This window comes from Numida meleagris, chromosome 4, assembly GCF_002078875.1.
Source record: "Numida meleagris isolate 19003 breed g44 Domestic line chromosome 4, NumMel1.0, whole genome shotgun sequence".
Taxonomy (NCBI): Eukaryota; Metazoa; Chordata; class Aves; order Galliformes; family Numididae; genus Numida; species Numida meleagris.
The window spans coordinates 83,165,606-83,176,436 of record NC_034412.1 but is presented as its reverse complement, the minus strand read 5'-3'; the positions used below and the strand labels follow the sequence as shown (position 1 = coordinate 83,176,436).

Here is a 10,831-nt window from a genome sequence, read left to right as displayed (position 1 = left end):
CACAGAAACCTAAATAAAATGAAAAATTAACGATGCATTTTGTTCCACTCCATGGAAGAAAAGTTCCTTCATACATTTTGAAATGTGTCCAGTTTTGAAAATATGCTTTCAGTCTGATGAAAAGAGCCTCTGTCACAGCTTGTTCAACTTAAATGGGCCGGGTTGTGCTCTAGGCCCATAGCAAACAGAGCCAAGAGCACTGCTCGGAAACCTGAGAGGAATGCGCATTACTGCGTGATAAGGTGCTCTCAGCTCCCAGACCCGCACCACGCTGTGCAAGCTACTTCTGTGACCCTTCTACCACAGTATTCGTGCTCCCTCAGCCCTGGATGTATCCTAACTAGTGTGTGCTATCACTGCACTTACTGTAGAGATTAGAAAACTAATGAAATACAGAAAAGTCTGTTCTTGCCAGTCATTGCTTGAGCGTAGGTGTTTGCCATGAATCACAGTGTTTGATTTAAAACATTTTGGCCTCTCGTATGATCAGGAGGCTCAGTAGGGCAATACAAATAACCTGAATTCCACTTAGGTCCTTACACCTCATGTTTGCTTGTGGCTGACCCCTGTGCTTCTCGTCAGTTTCCCCACAGTTGCACTGCAGAGCTGCTGGCTCCCTCCAAGACTTATGTGTGAGGACAGAGGTGAAATCAAGCTGTGAAGGGTTTTTGATTTTGTTTCTGCGTGTATTGGCAGTAGGTAGTGCCATGGACCCAGGACCCCTAGACACTGGCAACAGAGTTCTGGTTTTGGATGGGACTCTACGTAGCTGTGGCATGATGGGACTACAAGCCAGAGGCAAAACCTTCACCTGGGCTGATGTGGGCCATCCTTCCTGCATGGACCTGGGAAGACTCCCTGGTACTCAAGACAGTGACCCTCAGACATTTTCTTACATAAAATAGCCCTGAAGAAAGAGTAGCAAAATGCGATCGGCAAGATTAAAGGTAGGAAAGCCTGCCAGGACAGTAATGAGAATGGGCTGCATCTCAGGAACTCTCTCTTAAGACCACAATTAAATGTACTAGCAGGTTGATCCTTCCTATTAGGTAGTTTGAAAGGAGGAGCACACTGGCTAATCCAAAGAAAACACTTTGCATGTAAAACACAAGAACATGTGAAAAGATGAAAATAATAGTACAAATGACAGAAAATACATGAGAGTTAGACTAATCGTTTGTATAGGAGTGGGGCAAGCTTCAGGGAGCATGTTTTTTCCTTCATTTCTCATCTTGAAATGCTGACAGAACCATTAGCACTGCAGCTAGACCTGGGGCTTCCACAGCTGAGTTCTGAACCTTGGGAATTTCAGCTAAAAGTCTCCTTCTATCAGCAACAGTACATTCTTTGTGGATTAAGTGCAAAGGAAATGTAAAACTTACCATCCAGACAATTGCAGCTGCAATGGGATAGATAATAAATATGCTCATCATGAGGCCTTATGTAGAGCCATATTTTTGTGCTATAAGATGCTACAGAGAAAGTTGGGTGACCAGAAGGATGTGCTTTGCTTCCCCTGAAGGCAGATTTTCAGTGACATCAGTATGTGGCTGTGTGCTTGGTTTATGGCAAAGAATCAATATGGAAGGGCTGAGAAGTGGTCTAGGCAAACATAGATTACAGAAATAAAGCGGTAAGTTCTTGCTCTAAAAATACTGCTAAGAACAGGAAGCAGGAAAACAATGACAGTTCCCACAATTTTCTATCAGAGTCTCAAAACTTTCATGTGTAATACCAGACACTTCACACGTGAAGAAGTAAAACAGTAACAAATAGCTCAGTACATTTAATCAAGTCCTGGGACTGAGTGAATCCTTTTTGCATTAATCAACTACATTTTCCTTCGAGCTGTATCGAATGCAGAGTGTAGGTAGGGATTTATTGCTACTTCTATTAGGGAATTGCTCTCAGGCACTTGGCAAACAACTTAATATACAGAGTTGAGATTTCCTGCCTGAACAGGAGGAAAGATGAAATCATATTTTTAAAAGTTAAGGTCATGAAGGTCATTGTAATACCTCAGCTGATTTTGTGAATACTACAGCTTTTCTGTTCTGTCCTCTTGTGCCTCTGCTCTGTCCTCAGATTATGCATTAGGATAATGCATCCTTTCCAGAAGGGCCAGTAGCTTCATGTTGTCTGATAACGTCAGGCAATGAAGTGTCTGCTCTTCCCACAATAGCTTGTTTCAGTAATTAGCCTCATATTGAAAACAAAACTAGACTTTGCCAATGTTCAGGTTCCAGCAACTTCTCGTTGAATCCTGTACTAAAGATCTTTTGCGTTTTGGAGAAAATTAGCTTCTGCTCATGAAAGGAATTCTGCCCCTTTTTTTAATGTTGTTGAATTAAAGAGATCAAACCTTTCAAATATTTAAAATAGTACAATTGCTAGAAGTAGTGACTTTTTACTTCACACTCTCGTTCTTTATTATTCTTCCTGCAGTGTGGAGAGATATCTTATATCCCCTGTGGCATGATGACTATTGGATAAAATTGACATAGCTAGACTGAAATTCAGTCCTTACGTTTATTGTGTTTAATGCTGAGGAGTCATAATAAAATGATTACAGAAAGTTACAGGTTTATTAGAGGAGAGACTAGAGATAGATTTTTTTACTACCAAACACCAGATGAATTGTTACCCTAACACATCCTATCAGAAGCGAGTAGACTTTGTGGTCAAAATATTCAGCTGAAGAAAAGCTTCAGGGAGACTCTCTTTCAAGTGTACCCTATTTTCAATCTGTTTTACACATTCTTTATCATAATACAGCATCACAGCACAAATTAACACATTTGGGTAGGCAAGACTGTTTTTCAAAATTATACTGCAATGCATTCTTACCATTCTACCATGGGTAGTTCATTACAGAATAGCCTTTCAATTTAATAACTAGCCCCAAAGTTCTAGATTAACAGAACCGTAGCAAGTCTATTTTACTTTTTCAATTCAGATACCTTGTCACTCCAGGCTTCTTGAGAAAGAGCATTTCTACATAACAAATTATGTGTATAAATTATGTGTATAAATTAGCTTTTATTATTTATTAGCCTTTCTGAAAAGCAAAAAGACTTCACCAACATCAGTATATCATTATCTCAATTTACTAAGAGAATAACATAAATCCTGACAAGTTAACAACATTCTTACCAACATCTGAGATGTTTCCTAATGCAAATACTAAACTGAAGCACAGAAAGTCAAGCAAACATAGCTGTAGAGCTGTTGATGCTCTAGGCTCCTCTTTAACTCCCCAACTCTGCTCCAATGCCATGCATATTCCATCTGGCCATAATTCTATTCTTTTTTCCTGTTTATGCCAAGATTCTGCTTGATCCCCTAGGAAGTAGAGACCCCCATAAGAAAACCAGAAGGAAAGCACAAGCACATGGACTGTGGCATATAACTGAACAGTGAAGCCAAAAAAAGATTATCAAAGAAGTTGAACAAATTTACTTAATATCTGATGCCTTTTTGGTTTGGGTTACTTGTGTTCACTGTCTCAAAATCTTACCAGAAAGTAAGTGAAATAGAGATCATTTATTGAGAGATGACTGATTTCGATCTGTAGATGTACTGCATGACAAATTACGTCAGAGCAAAGATAATTGCTTTTTTAATTACAATGTCAAAAATTATACAGCTCCACAGCAAAAATACTCTATTCTGCATTTCTAAAATGGTCGCTCTGTTCATTGACGTTATGTTCAATTAACTCAGGCAAGGTTACTTTGGCCAAGACTTGGCTTGATAAAACTTGACATAGTAAATTAAAAATTGATTGGAAATTATTTATATATCTCCTTAGTACTATTTTCAGCAGTGTGTGGGTTGTACTAAGTATTAATAGCAGTGAAAGCAGAAAATGCCTGGGCTGTCCCATGATTTGATAGGCACTTACTGGCAAATATACCCACAACAGAGTCTGTTGCAAAACGTCCCTAGCCAGAGATAAGAATGTTGTTAGTGTTATCAGTTAATACTGTTATTTGTTCTTTGTATTGGCTAAGACTGAACCCAGCCTTTTCGCAGAGTCATAGACTGGCTGAGGCTGAAAGGGTCTGGGTGGCTTTTGAAGATCTCCATGGAGGAGACTCCACAGCCTCTCTGGGCAATATGATGAATCATTGGCTGCGGTGAGTTTTTCTCCCTGGTGTGATTGTCAGGACTTTTGTTTGCTGCTGAGAAATGTAAACCTTAGAAGAGGTCAGTGCTTGGAGAGAAGTGTGTACTCTCTGGAAGGCTTCATTGTGGTCACCGAGGCCATCCCTGTGGTTAGGAAGCTTCTAGAGAGGAGTGTGAAGTTAGCCAGCATCTCTGACTGCTTTTCCATTTGGCACCCAGCAGTGCCCTTCAAACAGCCGCATTTTTGTGATGTTCAGCATACCACCAGGTGCAGGAAAATTAAATCCAAATTCAGTGCTCGAATGAAATATTACAGGTTTATTGGCAATATGCATGCCCACATTGCTAATTATGATGACAGAGTAGCAGGTCTAAAGATCTTATATTTTTATAATTATAGTTTTCCCTGCTATGGATAAAATGACTCAAAACAGGCCTCAACAAAGCTACAAGCTCTTGTTACCAACTGAAACAGAACCAGCTGTCCCCTGTAGAAAACATTGCTTCTTAGGATGTTCCTGCCTATAAACTTCACAAGATAACATCAGGTGAAAGCTCTTTTTCTGACCAATTCTACTTCCTTTTTCTGGCAGTCACACTGTGAGTAACAATGGATTTTTGATGCTGTGAGTAACGTTGCATTTTTGACTCCGCTTTAACTTTTTTAGTTTTCTGTAGAACAGGATCACCATCAGCAGGTTCTGTGTACAACGTGCTGCCTGTGAGCTGTGGGACTGCTTTATATGTTTTGATTCAGTCTTTTGTGGAAATAGCACAGGAATAACAGAAACTCAACCTATGACCTCTAGCACTTTAGGCAATAGCACGCATTGAATGCATGTGTTCACGGGGAGCATGGATAAGATCAGCATTTGTGTCACATAGCCCTTAAGCTGTGGCAGGCTTGCACACGGTCTCTGTTTCCTATAACAGGGCTACTGCACTTGTCTCTGGATGCAGGCAGCATGTGAAATGAGGTCAGCATGTCCAGAATTTATTAACATACTGTGCACGTGCTGTTTTCCCCCTGCTCTGCTCAAACTGCTAGATGTCCAGAGTCCTTGATAAGTACATGAGGTTCTCAGTGAATTCCAGGACAACACTTGTCAGTGGAAGAACGGATGAAGTTTAGACAAGGCCATGTGTATTGCTCTTCCAGTTTATTTCCCCAGATGAAAATCATGCCGTGGCACATTTCCTTTTTCCCTTATGTCTCTGCATTATTTATGATAAATGGGTTCTGCTCTGTTACTAGCAAACAAGTTATTCATTGTCATCCTATGACTTTTGTGGCTGAGAATGACTATGCAGGTGCTGGTGGGTTAAACCCATGCCTTCCACATGACCATTGCTGTTGCTGTGCTACTGCTCTTTATTTTGCATGTTTTTCCTTTCCCACATTATGCTACTGCTGAACCAAAATGCCAGTAGCTTTCCTTATCACAGGACTCTATGCTGCTACTTGCAACTAAACACTGTGGAATTTGGTTAGTATGTTCCATGCAGTCAAACATATCCCTCATATGTCCCAAGGCGCTTTATCTTTCTTCACTACCAGTTGATATATAATGAATGAATAATGAATAATTTTATGCTTTTGACTTGATAGAATGAGAGGGAATGCACTCAAGTTGTACCAGGGGAGATTTGGGTTGGATATTTGGAAAAGTTTCTTCCTGGAAAAAGCAGTGAGGCATTGGCACAGGCTGCCCAGAGAGGTGGTGGAGTCACTGTCCCTGGAAGTGTTCAAGAAATGTGGAGATGTGGCACTGAGGGACATGGTTAGTGGGCGATATTGGTGGTAGGTGGACGACTGGACTAAATGATCTGAGAGATCTTTTCCAACCTTAATGATTCTATGATTCTAAACTGGAGTCTCAGGCATGGCTGTTTGAATATTCCATTCTACGTTTGATCCATCTCTCTGTATGGATGGCCACTAAACAAAATGTCTAACAGCGAGTATCACAGATTGAACTTACTTTTATTTTATTATTGCTCTTTGCTTTTTCCAAAAATGTTGATTGAATTAATTATTTGCAGGCCACTGTGCTAACTGTGAGCCTAGTCAGGCAGAATTTAACCTGAACTCCTGTCTTCCCTCCAGTAGGAGCCACTAGTAAGGTCCAACTGCAGGGAGTGTGACCACACCTCCATGTGTGGGAGTTTCTGTGAAGCAGTCTCTAAGGCAGGATGGATAGTACAGACCTGCTCAGTTGTCAGTGTACTTTGGAAGTTTAAATCAACAGAGGTGCCAAGGAAGAGGTTTATTTTGTGCAATATACAGACTCAAGTGATTTATACGTGCCTGCAGAAGACATAATGCTTTTTGAATTGTGCATTTCAAAAGTGCACGTAGTGATGTCCTGAACTGCCAGCTTGCTTCACCCGATACACCCAATGCTCATAGATTCTGAAGTTCTGACCACTAAGGAGGCCCATAAATTTCCATGTGAGTGAAAAAGGATGTTTTTCTGCCCCTTTCCCCGACCTGGCAGCTCACCGTCAGTAAAGTCTTCATTGCAGACTTCACTCATATGGTGGCCAGCATCTTGGTGGGAGGTCTCCTCTAAATTTGGTGAAGCAACCTGTTTTCTGGAAAGAGTAAAGAAAAGTATTGTTTTTATATGCTGCTTGTTGTTAGCCAGATGTGTATCTAAAGTGCAATAAATCAACTTGGAACAAGAGGAGCACTGGTAATTGTTTTTCCACAGTAATTTTCAAAGGACATTTCTTTTAAACCTGCAGCCTGGAGGCCCCTGCATGGTATGCACTGCAACGCAGCGCTCAGACTGTGCCCATATTTGTGGTTTCCTGTGCACCAGCAGAGTGTCTTTGGTGATTTAGTGCCATATAATGAAATGGCATGTGCTACAAGGTGCGCTTAGACAGCCCCCATCAGAGCTCTGAAGTACAATTCACCTACCTTCAGCTCATGGATCAAATACGAAGACTCCCAGCTTCCATAAATACATATTTTCTAATAATATTCAGAGTTCTGAGTTGAAATTTTAGACTATACTAGCTGATTCGATGGAAGTCTGAGGCATATTTGGAAATAGATAAATCTATTCAAAAACTACTGGCCTAAGCCAAATACACATTCCTCTCTCTTAGTTTCAGAACAGATGCAGCAAATAAATAAATAAATAAATAAATAAATAAATAAATAAATAAATAAATAGTATCTCTCCACTGTTCCCATGGATATCCCAAATACAGAAGAAAACTTAGGACCACAGAACTGCCTGTCTCTAAGGTGTTTCTAGCAACCAGCAGGTATGTTGTGGCCTCCTGCACGCCTGCAATTGGAAGATGGAATCTGAGGTGACTGATGAACAGGCTGCAATTGGACACAACTACTCACTCGATGCAGAAAGAGAACATTTAAACTAGTGGGAACATGCCTAAAGAAAGCAAACAAGTGTTGCTGGAAACAGTGAAGTATGTTTCTTTCTGTATATAAATTAGGAAGGATGTTGTGACATAATAGGAGCTGCTGTACCATTGCTCACTGCCAATGATCAGTGTGAGCTCTGGGCTGCAAGGGAATGGTATTCTTGACAATTTCCCATCGTGACCAAAAAGAGAAGCAACCAGTTCAGGAGTGGGAATATCATTCTGTGATAAATGCATCTCCCAATTGCAATACAGGCCAGAATAAATGTTTTGGGAATTTTAGGCAGACACATATTTTTCATGATTTATACGGTTTGAGTGAGTATGTAAGCTTAAATTGCCTTTTGCTATATATTTCTGTTCATTTGCCCAGTTATATAACCTGCTTTATGATTTTTAGTTGCCAAGTATTTTAAGTTGATTCTTTTGCTTATAAATTAAAGCTATTCGGTTGATTTATTGAATAGAAGGTATGGTCTGCTAGACAATCATTTTAATAGGGCTGTTGGATTGGATTGTGCTTATAGACTGACTCCGCATTAGATCTGACTTATTCTAGAATCTAGACCTGGTTGGATTTCCACTCTGAGACTGTTCATATTGTTTAAATGCAGCCACACACCCATGTAAACATTTCTAGCTTCTGGAGGAACTGAGAAGCCAATACAAGTGTTGACATTTTGAGCTCTTGGAAAGCATAGGTACTGGTGGAAGTCTACAAGGGTTTACAAGGAGAGCACTATTACCTTCATACAGGCTAATCAGAAACTGCAGTGAAACTGATAGCTCCTGGTCAATTGGCTTCTTGATATTCCCTAGTGAAATTCCATTGCAACTCAAAGAAATGATCACTCAGAATGCTCAGACCAAATTAATACTTAATGTAAATCCAGAAACTTGAATGTAAACTTGAATGAAACAATGTAAATCCAGAAACTCAAACTAGGAACAGATTTAACCTATAGATTCTACTGTCTTAGGCAAGTTATTTCAGTCTTCTAACTCTGTTCTCCTATTTGTAAAACAGAAATAATCTCAGTAACATGGAGGATTTCCTTCATATTAATGAGAAACAAGAAACAAGAAAAATCAATCTTCTGAATAAAAGGCTCTTGACATTCCATTTTGACAAGACCACGATGCTGTAAATATTTAAATTGTGTAATTTTTCCCTCTGAACAGATCGACAGGTACGTCAGTTCTCTCAAACCTGTGGGAGGCATAGGCCAAGATGGCGTCAGCGCATCATCCTCACAGCCTCAACAGCCACCCCGCACCCGCCACCTGCCATCGGCCCGCCCCAAGTCCCCACCGCCCGCCAACGCAGCCCCCAGGGCTGCCCATACACACATATGTATGCATCTGGACTGTTGCCCTTGTAAGAGTCAAAGATTGCCCACAGGAAAGAAATGCATATGTCATATCCTCTGCCTTTCTGTACACCACAGCACATTTTTTTTTCTTCATTGCTTACTAGATGTTGATAATCATGAGTTTCAATGTGCTCCAGAACAGAAAGCTGCAGAATGTCAGGCAAAAGAAGTTTTGAATCATTCTACAAGTTTTAAGATGGACTCTTTGAGCTGGGCCTTTAGCATCTGGCTAGCATTTTGCACATATATGAAATGTGGCTAATTTTTGTTTAGCATGCTCAAAGAGAGGCAAATTTGATCATTTCAGCTCCTTCAGAATCATGAAAAGCAATGATCTTCAGAACTGTCCAGAGCTCTCTTGGAAATACATAGTGGCTTCATCTGCTTTACAGCATTTTTTTACTCCAGTGCTCATATCACATGCAGAAGAGCTTTCAGCTTTTCCAGAAGTTGTAGTTCCATAATCAAAAGACATAAAAAAAGGGATATTGATCAATTCTACTGACCACATTTTTATCCTAAAAGGGCCCAAGGCTGCTCCCATTATCCAAATCTGAACAACAGATAAGCTTCTGTTGTTCCCGCAGCAATGCTCATTTTGTCTTTCTCCTCTCATCTTGCTCTTTGAATTCCATAACCTGTAATATCCATTAAAATTTCCTGACATATCTACTGCCAGAAAAAGCAACAGTGTGGTGTTTATCTGAGCAGAGCAAAGCCAGCAACTATCCAAATGCTATTCTGAATTAATTGTACAAGCTCCCTTGGATGAGAGCAGCTCCTTTTGCCATGCAACCATCTAACAAGGCAACATTAGGAAGTAAACATTATGTACTGCAAAAACTATCAATCCTTTCAAACCAGATATTTCAGTGAAACATGAGGGAGAAAGGCATGCTCCAACAGAATCATCATTTGATATTATCAAAATCATTATCAAAGCAGAAGTTTTATTGCCTAGGCGTACTGCTCAGTATGCTGCCTGCCACCATGAAAAGATGAGAGATTCATATTCTTGGAAACTGAAGAATTTCTCACCCGTCACGTCATACTGTCCAAAGTGTTTGGTGAGTTCATGCGGCAGCTGTGTCTTTTTTTCACAAAGAAGCCCCAAAAATATGACTACATTAACCAAGAACACTCTTTACTTACGCCTTTGTTACTTTCTCCTTTGATTCTGTTAACAGTTGCTCAATTATTTTTATTTGAAGCAGTTAATTATTTGAGCGCCTCTGACTTACTGGTCAATTGTAAATTACGGTAGCTATTGAAAAGAATAAAGTCCATCATAATGACATGCTATTAGCCAAATTTACTTCTAAATAGTATTTACGTGAGTCCAGAGGAGCTCCCTTCATACTGATGTATGTCCCCAAAAGCAATGTTTGTACATCAATGATTGAACCTCAAAAGTGAAACACAGGGCCTCTCAAGAAATAAAACCGGAAAGTTTTCAAATGCAAAGCAGAAGCCAAATTCAACATTCATTTGGCTAGAGATAGGAAGGGTGATATGGAGACTGGTGCTCCATAGGAAGGTAAGTTTTTATCACTAGGTAAATCTTGTGCTGCTTCCAAAGACTGAAGCCAATACGCTAAGTACTAGAAATGTCAGCTGTATCCTTGCCAAAACTAACTACAGGAGCAAGCATACAGCAAACTCGGAACAGCCATGCAGGCATGATCCTGTATAATCATCTCCTAATATAAGCCTAAATTAAGGCATTAAGGTAGCCTCAGAACTGCAATAATAGGCACCAAAAAAAAAAGATAGGAAAAAGGAATGTCTTCAGATTTTAGAGAGAAAGATTCAAAAATCTACTAAGCACCTGTTGGGTCAGGTGCTTGTAATGGCTCACCAAGCCTCACTAAGCCTGCTTTAATACAATTGTGTTTTGTTTTGTTTTGTTTTCCATATACTCCTGACTTACT

At 40.0% G+C, this 10,831-nt stretch overlaps 1 long non-coding RNA gene across 1 annotated transcript; it reads right to left on the bottom strand.

Moving 5' to 3' along the window:
- Window positions 2,529-9,503, bottom strand: LOC110397250. Its single transcript, XR_002437644.1, has 3 exons — window positions 8,274-9,503; window positions 6,632-6,723; window positions 2,529-3,342 (listed from the first exon to the last, which is right to left on the bottom strand). It is a non-coding gene; the product is annotated as an uncharacterized LOC110397250 (long non-coding RNA).